Here is an 11123-nt window from a genome sequence, read left to right as displayed (position 1 = left end):
GCAAGCAATCATTCCCCATGTTGCCAGGATAAGTCTGTTCCCGTGCACCTCAACGGGAGCGGGTAGAATTTCTTCCTACAAGACTGGGCTTATCTTTTACCTAGGTGATATGTACATTTCCAAAATTCGTTTTATCCCTGGGGATGGTGCCAAGTCAGTGAGGACAGATTTGTGCCACCTGCTTTACCTGGAGAGCAAATGAACTTGTGATCTGCCTTGCTGTTAGGAGCGGTGTCTTGATGGTAGGGTAGCATATAAATTATAAGCAGTATGTGTAATTTAATCCCTATGTTAACCTTGTTCTTGATGGATTGCTGCTCCAAGCTGGAGTTTTCTAAGATGTTAATGATTTCTTTGCAAAACAGGAAAATATGGATTCTTATTGAACAGCGCCAGCTGAAACAGCATGGCAAGAGCATGGGAGCTTTAATGGCAGTCTGAAGGTAGGGATCTAGAAACTGTGACCTAACTTTTTCCTTTTTCTTTCTAATTTATAGCTGTGATATTTACCTGTAGTAGTATTACTCCAAGCTAATCACTGCCATGGCTGTGGACAGACAGACAGAGAGCAGCTTACTGCTGAAGACACAAATACTTCATGTACTTCCTGGTGAGATGGTTAAGCTTGTGTGAGGAATTGATGTTTAATTTAGGTCAGATGTTTAAAAGCAAGCCGCACCAGTGCTGCAGCTTTACTCGTAAGAGGATTCAGAGGAAGAACTGAGGATTATTTCTGCGTTTTGGGCAGATTGTCAGCTGAAGATTCATTACGTGTGTATGTCGAGCCTGAATGGAATTATTTGAGGAATCTTCATTCAGTGAATTGTTCCTTAATCTATAACCTTGTACCAATGCTTTATATCAGAACCGTGACACGCTATTCCTTTGAAAACCGAACGAAAACAAAGACCAGAACGTGCTCACAGAAGAGCATGAAGTAAAGTAGCAGTAGCAGTAAAGTAGTAGTAGATTTTGTACCTCAATTTGGAGAAATATGCATAATCACACAAATACGTACTTCAAAAAGAAAGAAGGAAAGAAAAAAATCCTGGAAGTGCTGCAGTAATGATATTGTTTACTGTGCTGAGAATGGGTCCCTCCCGTCATAAAAGCCCAGTCTAATGCTGGGTGGTGGTCGTGCTTCAGTTGGGGTAACATCTACTTAGCCTGCTTCTGTCAGGCAGACAATAGATGGATGAAGAGGTAGAGAAATATTCAATTTGTCTACCACATGCAAACTCTTAATAGTAAAGGGAAGTGAATGCCTGTAATCAAAGTTCTAATAATGGTGAAAGTTTTTTAAATAAACAGTGGAAAAACATCAAAAGCACAAAATTGTCCTTTGTCACACATCTAAAATAGTAATTGAATTTTTGTCACTTCTGAACCCCTATAACCATAATAAAGATAGTGGAATTAGATGGGTGCAATTAAGATTTGTACTTAGGACTAAAAATTAGTATCACTAACACAAAACTAATGTTTGAACTCCATTGACTGAGATAAAATATTTCAGTAGGTACACGAGTACCTGAATATTTATTGAAGGCAACCGTGTCTTGAATAAGAGTCTAAGTGATGAGGACACAAAGATTTAGGCTTCCACATTTTAAAAATTGCGTTGAACACGAACAGTTAAACATATGATTTAAAATGAAGGTTATAACGAGCGGTAGACAGATCATGCCTTTGCTTTGGGAGGCAACGCTTTGATTACACTTCAGGGCACATCTAAATTGCAACTGGGGGTAGGTGAAGAAAATGGTTAAATAATATGGGAAAAGTTTTTTGTTTTTTTTTTTAGCTGCCTTCCCTCAGTTAGCTAAAGAGTGAGAGGTGCGTTGGGAAATGCAGAAGAAAATAGCACTGCTCTGCAGGCCTTCCCCAGATGCTCACGCAGTCCCTGGGGGCTCTTCTGCAGAGGTGGGTAATGCAGGTGCCATCTCCAGGAAGCTGCTACACCAAGCATCCTGCGTCCACTCCTCTCAAAAAAATTATTAAAAAAAAGTACACAGTTCACATTTTTGGACAGAGAGAGAGAGAGCGAGCAACTCCTATGAGACCCATAAGCTTGTCACAGTTTTACAGCAGTGCCATTGTAATTGCCTCAGTTAAAGCTCCTAGCTGGCTCCCTAATGAACCCACTAGAACTAAGGGAAAAAACAGGCTGCTGCCGTCTGGGGGGAAAAAAGCTGCTGAAAATCCTTGAATATTGATTAGAACTGAACTCAGGGGGCTGTATCATTGCGAAGCTTTAATTACATATGAAGGCATTCAATCAGCAGAACTGCATACACATGTGGTAAAGGAGGACAGGGCTCTTTATCTTAAAAGTCATTGACGAACAAAGAAAATAGACAATTTAGTGATCCAGCCATTTTCTCATTGATCAGCAAATACCTAGATTCCACAGGATAAATACACTGACAATAAAAGTTGGGCGGGGGGGATTTATTACATTCAGACAAATTAGATTAAAGAATTGGAGACTAACTTTCTTATAGAAGATGGTCATTGTTGGAACTAAATGTTAGAACTAAGGTAACAATATTTAGAAGAGGGATCTATTAGTAGAAGCTCCTCCGTTAAAATCTGTGACCATGTTGCCTCCTTATGGCAATTCTAGTTCCTGAAAGCATTTATAAAAGAGTATTGCTGTATTTTAGGTGTACCCCGTACTTAGTGAGACAAGTGGTCGTCAGCTCCCTTCCCTAAACAGAACACAGTCGTGTATGTGTTATAAAACACTCCTTGAGATCAAAGTGTCAAATGTAACTTACAAGATTAATTATATTATTCCTCTATTACTTCTAAGATAACAATTGGTATAGACCAAAACTGATTTAATAGATGATTGCACTTTGGCAAGTTATGCACTCCACATTATGTTAAGAATAGCTGTCTATGGCAGTAGCAAGTGTCTCTTTCTGAGGCCTTCATAGTATATATTCACTTCCCTGGAAAGTATAATATGAATGGGAAAAGATCCATGTAATTAAAAACAATGCAGCCATTTTCAAGTAATGTATTTTCAGGATATATTATCTTGAGTAGTAATCTGTTATCCCACTTGTTCTTTGCTGTCACTGTAGAAACAATAATTACTAATACATTAATCTTAATGCATTCTCTTTTTAACCATTCATTCTAGAGTACTTAATGCATTTATCTTTCAGTCCCATGGGCTGATCCAAAGAATATTGAAATCAATGGAAGAACTCCTGGTGCTTTCAGGGAGTAGGGGATATGCATTAAGAGGATGTTGGAACACGTCCAACTTGCAGATCTTTCGTGCAAGCTAAAGTTGAACAAAATGTCTGTGTCTGTGAATGGCAGAATCTGCTGTGAAAGTTTTAATATATAAATTAAATATAAAGATGGAGGCACATAAAAAGGAGACATTAATCAAAAGCTATCTGATACTTAAGCTATGCTTGCATAGTTTTTGTATTATGTATCTAAAATGCACGTCCACATATAAGTCTTGTCTACTGCTCATCTTTTGTCCTACCTAGTCTTTTCTCCAACCTTGACGTGTCACCTATCTCTGTGAATGTTTTAGCTAGGTTTTCCATTTTCAATTGTTTCAGAAACAGATTTATTCTTTTCCAGGGCCATTAACAGCTCGTACACAATCGTATTTATTATTTCTCATTCAACTTCCTGAGTCTGACTCCTGCTCTGGTTGCGCTAGGACGTCTCCAATCTATAACTAATAAACATTCAAACATAAATTCAGTCATGCTGTCCTGCGCTCATGCTTCTTCACCATCTTCTTTCAAATCTCTTAGAAACCTTTTTGCTATAATAATTATATATAAAAGAGGGGATGGGATCTTGATGTACTATAGCTACTTGCTTCTCCTGCTGTTTCTGTGTACTCCTTCAGTGTGATCTTTCCTACTTCTACCTAGGCAAATTTCTGGGCCGGGAAACTTCACTTGTAAGGTATAAATTCCTGGTATCCCTAGTCCATGAGTAGAGCTCCTGCTGCAGTATTTGTACAGATTATAGATGATCTGCCATATGTCCTTCTGTAATGTATTCTACTAATATATTAATACTTAAACTGAAAGAGAATTTTGTTAGTTATGGGTAGGAGCTGCATCATCAAATCCTATTTGTTTTTTGGATTTCTGCTCTAATTCCCATGAATCCCTTTGTAAATGTCCTTTTCTTCACAGAATAATGTCAAACAAATTTTCTGATTGCCGGGCATTGTTTCTGTTGGAAGATGATGGATTCCTCTGAGGTAGGATTTTCTCAATATTTTTACATCTGCTTCTGTTATCACAACTGAGGGCATTGAAGATATTCTAATTTTTGCATACTTTCTTTGTCCTGTATTTCCTAAAATCCTTCCATATGAATACACTCTTCGGGTTGTGTTGATGGGCTGGGACTTAAGCTGTCTAATTTTGGGAGGGACTCTGACCTAGAGTTCACAGTGCTCTTGAATGTCTCAGGCTTGTTCAGACTACAAGAAGTTTTGGCAGATATTTCAAGGTATATAATAATTTGTAGGACATAGCTACGATGGTCAGGTCTTAAGGCAATCCCAGTATACCACCAAAAAGTTCTTTTGCCAGAACAGTTGACTTCACTTTTTGAACAAATTAATGATTACCAGAATAACCATTGGTATGATTAATGAGCGCCTACACTAGGAAGGCTGTGCTGGTGTCGCTGCATGGACAGGGATCTTCACTGTCAATAAGACGTTTGCATTCCTGTATCTCTGCTTCCAGTCTGCAGAATGGGGACTTCCTGAGGAGGAAGGGCACCATTATCAATACATTCATCTTAAATAACCGGGTACTCTGGTGGCGTGATAAGAGCTGGCACAGAATATCAGCCAGCCAAGAGGCTGACAAACCACATCATTCACACTGAAAAACAGACATCAAATTTGTGATATTTACATTCAAAAAAGCATCCCTGCTGATCTGCTTAGCATTAAGACAGTATGAAATGCTACTCTGCAAAGTGCCCCGTGATTAAACATATTGCTATTGCATCACTCGGAGGGCATGGTTTTCCAGTGAGAGATGCAAAACCACTTACGTTATGCAAAGGCACTAAAAACAGTGAAGTCCCATATTGCTGTTCTGCGAGGCATGGGAATTAGGCCTTTTGCAGAGAAGTAACTTGTTAGTTGAAGCAACCTGTTGGATAGCCAGGATTGTTTTGCCCTCAAACAAGGGAATCTTCTTCCCTTGTTTCACTGTGCTGTGTCTATATGTTCAAAATATTTTAAGTTTTGCCAGGTGATAATTGATAGTCGCGATGCCTGCAATTTAGGGCTTCACAAAGGAGCACGTGGCAGAGATTTCTGAATTATGAAAAACGAATGGAAGTGTTTCTTAGTGGTTCAGGGCTACGTATCTAAGGTGGTATCATCCTAACAGCTCCTGTTAGATGTACAGTGGGCTGGCTGGCTGGCTGGCTCAGCTCTCTGCCAGCATAGATACCACTATCTCCTGGTGAAGGCCTGCCCTGTGATATGCGACCCACCTAGATGATTGTAGCATCCTTTCTTCTGTGAGTTATGCTGTGCCATAAGCCCTCTGTTCCCCTGGTACTTTATGCTCCAGCTGTTTTTAACTTTTTTGATATTTTTCAGACTAGATCTTCTTACCCCACAACTGTGATGGCACTTCAGAGAATATGTCATCACCTACCTTTTAGAATTTACACTTTTTCTCTCAGAAAACATGATTAAAACTATGCTTTCACTGCTCTGAAGGCTTGATTTATTTGTCTTTCACAGGCAGATTATTTAAAGTCCCTAATATTCAAATATAAATATCCAAATATAAGCCCTATTTGCTGTAGATCTTAAAATGACATCTTTGTTTCTTAAATCTTTATTTACAATAGAGAAAAGTACCTTATGCCAAAAAAATGGCATTTGCAGTTCATCTTTTGGCTAAGACTATTACAAAGCTATTTGAAGAAAAATTTAACATACAAAAAATGCATACTGTTTTGCCTCAGGTATTTAAGAATGAATTACAATCGTTGAGATTTATTTATTTTTCCGTAACAGCTTAAGAATGCTAAAGAACAAGTTGAAAAGTAGTTGCTTATTTCTTTGCTGCGGTTCTGCTGTGAAAGGGTTTGGTTGTTTTGTTTTGTTTTTAACTTTGCCAAACCAGAATAGGAAAGTAGGTCACTGCAGCATGCTATCGGCCTCGTACAGCCACGGAGCCCCTGAGGATGGAGCTGCATTGGGAACGCAGGATCACACGGCAACCTCCAAGCTAGGCCCACGTGAGCTGTGTATGGGTCCATGCTCGCCAGCTCCAGGGCCAGAAATGTTGGCCACGCCACCGGGACCTTCTGCCCAAGGCGCTTCTGCTTGGCCATTTATGCACCCGGTTTCAGAGTTAGCCTGGTCCAGTGCTGGAGGGCAGCGTGCAGGGAAGGCGCCAACACACAGTCCAGTTTGCTGAGCTAGGGAAAACGTAAGACGCAGTATCAGCTAATTGGAATCATTTAATATTTGTAGGTTGTCAAAACTTGGTCCTTCTCACGTGCGAAATGTCCTCCTTAGCCGTAGATAGGTGTGACCTGAGTTTCAGGAGGCCAAGTTTTGAACCTCTGTGTAGGTCTAGAAAAGGCAGGGCTACATACAGGCAAAGCCACCGTAATGTTTTGGAGCAGGCAGTGAAAAGGGACGTATGAGGTGAATGGTTTCTTTCCATTTTTTGCTGTTTTCTCTTGTTCAAGTGCCTGATATCTATAGAGTGGACTGAAAATCTTGGAGAGGATTAGCAAACCGAGGAGTTAGTTAACACCATTTAACCTTGCGACAACACCTCACATCTGGGCTGCGCTGCCTTGCCTTTGATGTCTTCAGGAGTCTGGAGTTTGCTGAAAAGATGCGCCGGTGGGGTACGAGTGGAGAGCCGCTTGCTTTGGAAGTCTGAATTCATCAAGCAGAACCTCAGGACATTGTTTTAAATGCTGAAAACAAAGGGAAACACTGATGTGACACATCGCTTTGTAGAGTTAATTTGTGGAGTTTACAGATCCCTGGAGAGCAAGGGGACTAGGGAGCACAGAATGTGTTCTTAAATATTACCGTGGAGCCAGACACTTCATTTTCTGTACCCTCAGCAGCCTCCGATTCCTATAACAAAATTTCACATTCAGAATCTCTGATAAAAACAGTGAAGTTTTGAGTAGCTACAAAAGATAGATGCAGGTCCTTAATGAGGCAGCCTCAAAACACTTTTTTAATGCATATAAATACAGAGTCCTTCATTGCAAGACAAGGTAAGAAAAGGAAGAATGAAGCGCATTTGGCAAATATGGTAGGTTCAAATCCCAGGGATTAAATTATGACCTGCCCAGAGGCTGAACAAGAAATAAAAAGGTGAAATAAAAGTATATATGCGTAACGCATCAGAGACTTATGCAATGTATTTGCTCTTGTGGGCAAAGCCCTTCTTGTCTGGGCTAAGATACTAGTCCAGGTACCGCACGTGGGTACCTGGGTAGTTATGGGTATGCTATCTAGGAATTTTTAATTTGAAATCTTCATTTCACCTGGGATTTTTTACAGTAAATGCTAATGATAACTATAAACTCAAAAGGATTTCACCAAGGGCAAGAAGTCTGGCAGATACATTAATTAATTTTCTCTTTATCGCATGCAAAGTATTTCTGGAAATATTCTTAGGCATTCCCCATCTTGAAGTAGTTTCTAGGAAATCTAAAATACAGGTCCACTTCTGTTACAGTAAACAAACAGAGAAACGTCCTATGTTCTTACGTTTTATTTTAAATATGTGCTAAGTGCTAAGGGTAACGGTGATATTTGTTTGTTACTAAGAGAAATAGAGAAGCAGAATGACACCTATGCTTTAACAGTCCATTTTCACATTGAATCAGTTTACAAATTACATTTTAAGTTCCCCAAATTTAATTGTTACTGAATGAAAATTGGAATTTAATTGCACTAAACTAGTTATTAGTAAATTATATGTACTTTTTCATGGATGAATTATGCTCAGACTGACTTTAAGTGCCACACACAGGAGCCATCCTGCATCAGATGTTATTTTTATTGCTGTCAAAGTAGGGACATTTAATTTGGCCTGGATTTTAGTTTAGGTTAAGTTTTTCCTTTATTTTAAGTTTAGATACTTAATTTAATTTAAAAACACTCAATTTTTTTCTATTTGTAGTTAGAAGAATGAGAAAGCAGAAGAGCAAAGCCCAGCAGTATTGTTTTGATCACAGCAAACCAAGCCTCCTTTTTACTATTTCATTGCATCTTTTCAAGGGAAGGAAATATTTCAGTCCTCCTGACTGCTTGATATCCTTGCTGAGGCTGTCTTTTACTCTATGGCTACTTGTCCACCAGCAACTGGACTGACATCACCAATTAGTCTAATTTACACCTCTAACTAGCTGTCAGGCTTGCAGACAGGATATAGCTGACTGGGGGAGAGGTGGTGATCCAGCTGTAAAAGACTATTTTTCCCCTGTGCTGCTCCACTGGAGAGATCAAGGCCCAGGATAAGTGTGATTATAGCAGAGGGGATTCTGCAAGAGTTAAAACAGAGCATAAGCTCTAACTTTGCGTAGTAATATTCTTGTATTATTGTGGACATGTTTTAAATTTAATTTCAGAAGTCCAGACACATTTCCAAATAATTTTGCTCAGTGTCTTGCTGTTGCATTCAAATTTGTCAGCACAACTGATCCTCAGTTTCTATAGAATCAGATCATTACGGTTTAGAGGTGAAGTCTCATTAGCCTTCACAAAACAATACAAAAAGGGAATGTCTGAAGTGATATGATTAGAGATGTGCACAACTATTTGTGGAAATGAAGATAGCTGACAAGTCATTAATGAGGTCATTAAAAATATTCAAAAGCATCTGAAAATAAGGGAATTGTTGTAAACTGCTTAGAAATATATTAAACACCTGAAATATAGTTTGAAAGTACATAGTGGATTTTACCTCCTAATGTAGGCCATTGACTGACACACAAGTGAAAGAAAAATATTAATTCTTAAATCAAATTGAATAGCAGGCTGTAGTTTCTTCTGTCTGTGGATGTTTATTTCATGCAGAGATTGTGCAAGTGCTTTCAGTGGAGGGACACTAATACCTTTTAGTGCCATTAGGGATATCGTGATGCGGAGACTGCAGGTCCCTTCAGACCCAAAGGTACAAGTGATTCGTCTTTGTAAAAACAATCTCGCTAGTGTGTTTCTCAAATAATTTTGTCATTAATTTTGTTCTTAGAAATTCATAGGAAAATCATCAGGTGCAGGATGATACCAGACTTCTCATTGCTGCTGGAAACGGGAGCCTAGGAATGGGATCTCAACCTGCATGAACAAATGCATCGGTCTGTGTCTTCAGATTTACGAATTTCCCTTGTGCCTGGACTAGATAGCTCTGTTTCATCCACAAGGACAATCTTTGGACTGCCTAAGGAACGGCTTTACCAACCCAGATAAACATCAACCATCTGCTTCAGGCGGCAGGAAGCACCGCGGGCCTGGCTCGTCGGGTGCGTTTGCAAACCAAAGGGAGTTGCTCCAGTGCAGAGCAGGAGCTGGAGCCGTGGACGCGACCCTATCAAAAGCACCGACAGCAGCGATGACGTCCCGGCTGATTGAAATTACAGAGCTAAGCTGCTGACTCGATCAAACGCTGCCTTAATATCCCGTTGTGTGAGCCATGCCTGGGCACCGCAACCACTAATCATCGCCACGGCCCTGTCAGATGATGAGCTGTGCCGAGAGAGCTGTGAATCGATGTCATTTATCGAGGGGCCCTGGCGGAGGGCGAGGTGTTGAATCGGCTCGTATGCACCTGCTCCCAGACCCGAAGGGCAACATTAAGTCTCTGCTTACGTTGGCTATAGCCTTTCAATGGACATCTTGCCCATAATCTCTTGGCACACTGTTGCAGCTAATCTCTATTGATTTTTGTTTAGAAACATCCAGAGCTATTCAATCTCTAATAAAATCTACAGAGTTTAGTTTTTAAGACATTTAACTCATTCGGAGGCATGGCATATTTACAGTCTGATGGACAATTGAATAGTACGTTTTTTTTTCTAAGTGAAATCACCATGCAGGTGACTGACAACTGAGTCAAAATCCATTCCTGGACACTGAGCTCAACAATGGGGCTTGATTCTGGCCTTTAGTCTCCATATGTTATACTTTTCCACTTCTTTCTTTTCCCTTTCTTCTGGTCTTTTTTCTCTTAAGTGAAAACGAATCTGTATATCAATCTGAACCATTGTTTCCTTAGCAGCAGGACACTACCATCACTAATATTGCAGGGCAACCTAGATGGACCAGGTTTGGCTGGAATGGCGAGTTTTCTGATTGCTTTTTGATTTGCTTTCCTTGTTCTTCCCTTCTATTATTTTCCTCTTCTTCCCCCAGACAGACTGTGATCCTCCTGGCTCCACTCCAGATCTTGTTGGAGATATTTTGTTCATCGCTTCTTGAAGAGTCGACAAGAAAAGAAAGGAGGTGAGGCAAAACTGTGCATTCGGAAGCAGGGTTGCTGCTCGGGTGGGGCGTGCAGTAGTGCCCAGTTGCCAGAAACATCTTCTCCTGACGTGGTGGCAAAGCGATTGCATGAATGGGCACTGAGTTATTTCCACTGTGTCACTTCCTTGTCCATGAGGGAGCTCCATTCCTGGGCCTGCCACGTATAAACTCTTCTGAGATCACAGCAGCATCTCCAGAATGAGCCCCTCTTGGGTAGAAGCCATTACTGGCATAGTGATAAGGCTTAAATATGTAAGTGGAAAGAATATGGGGAGACTTAGTGCCTTTAGATATTTTTTCACCTTTAAATAAGGCCAAATTTTTAGTAAAAATTAATGTTTTATTTAATTGCAGTTCCTCTGGGGCCCTTGCTGAAAAGCTGTAATATTTCATTGCGTAAATGGTATGAATAAATGATACATCTATACCCCAGATAATTCCTCTGTTTTCTGCTTATTTAAATGACGAAAGATGGTTATTATGACCAAGATGATTTTCTGACTTTTTTCTTTTAAGTTTTCTTAACAGGGGTGACATTTAGACTAAAAAAAATAAAAGCTAAGACCAACCTTCAATAAATGGTTTT

General features: G+C 39.9%; 1 long non-coding RNA gene across 1 annotated transcript; it reads left to right on the top strand.

Annotated features, from left to right (window-relative positions):
• Positions 1-403: 403 nt before the first annotated feature.
• Positions 404-10845, top strand: LOC138068194 (uncharacterized). The gene is made up of 3 exons (XR_011142888.1): positions 404-610; positions 4185-4252; positions 9267-10845. It is a non-coding gene; the product is annotated as an uncharacterized lncRNA (long non-coding RNA).
• The last annotated feature ends 278 nt before the right edge of the window (positions 10846-11123 follow it).

This window comes from Struthio camelus, chromosome 9, assembly GCF_040807025.1.
Source record: "Struthio camelus isolate bStrCam1 chromosome 9, bStrCam1.hap1, whole genome shotgun sequence".
In the NCBI taxonomy this organism is placed as follows: Eukaryota; Metazoa; Chordata; class Aves; order Struthioniformes; family Struthionidae; genus Struthio; species Struthio camelus.
Note: the sequence above shows the minus strand (reverse complement) of the source record. Positions and strands in the feature narration are given on the sequence as shown.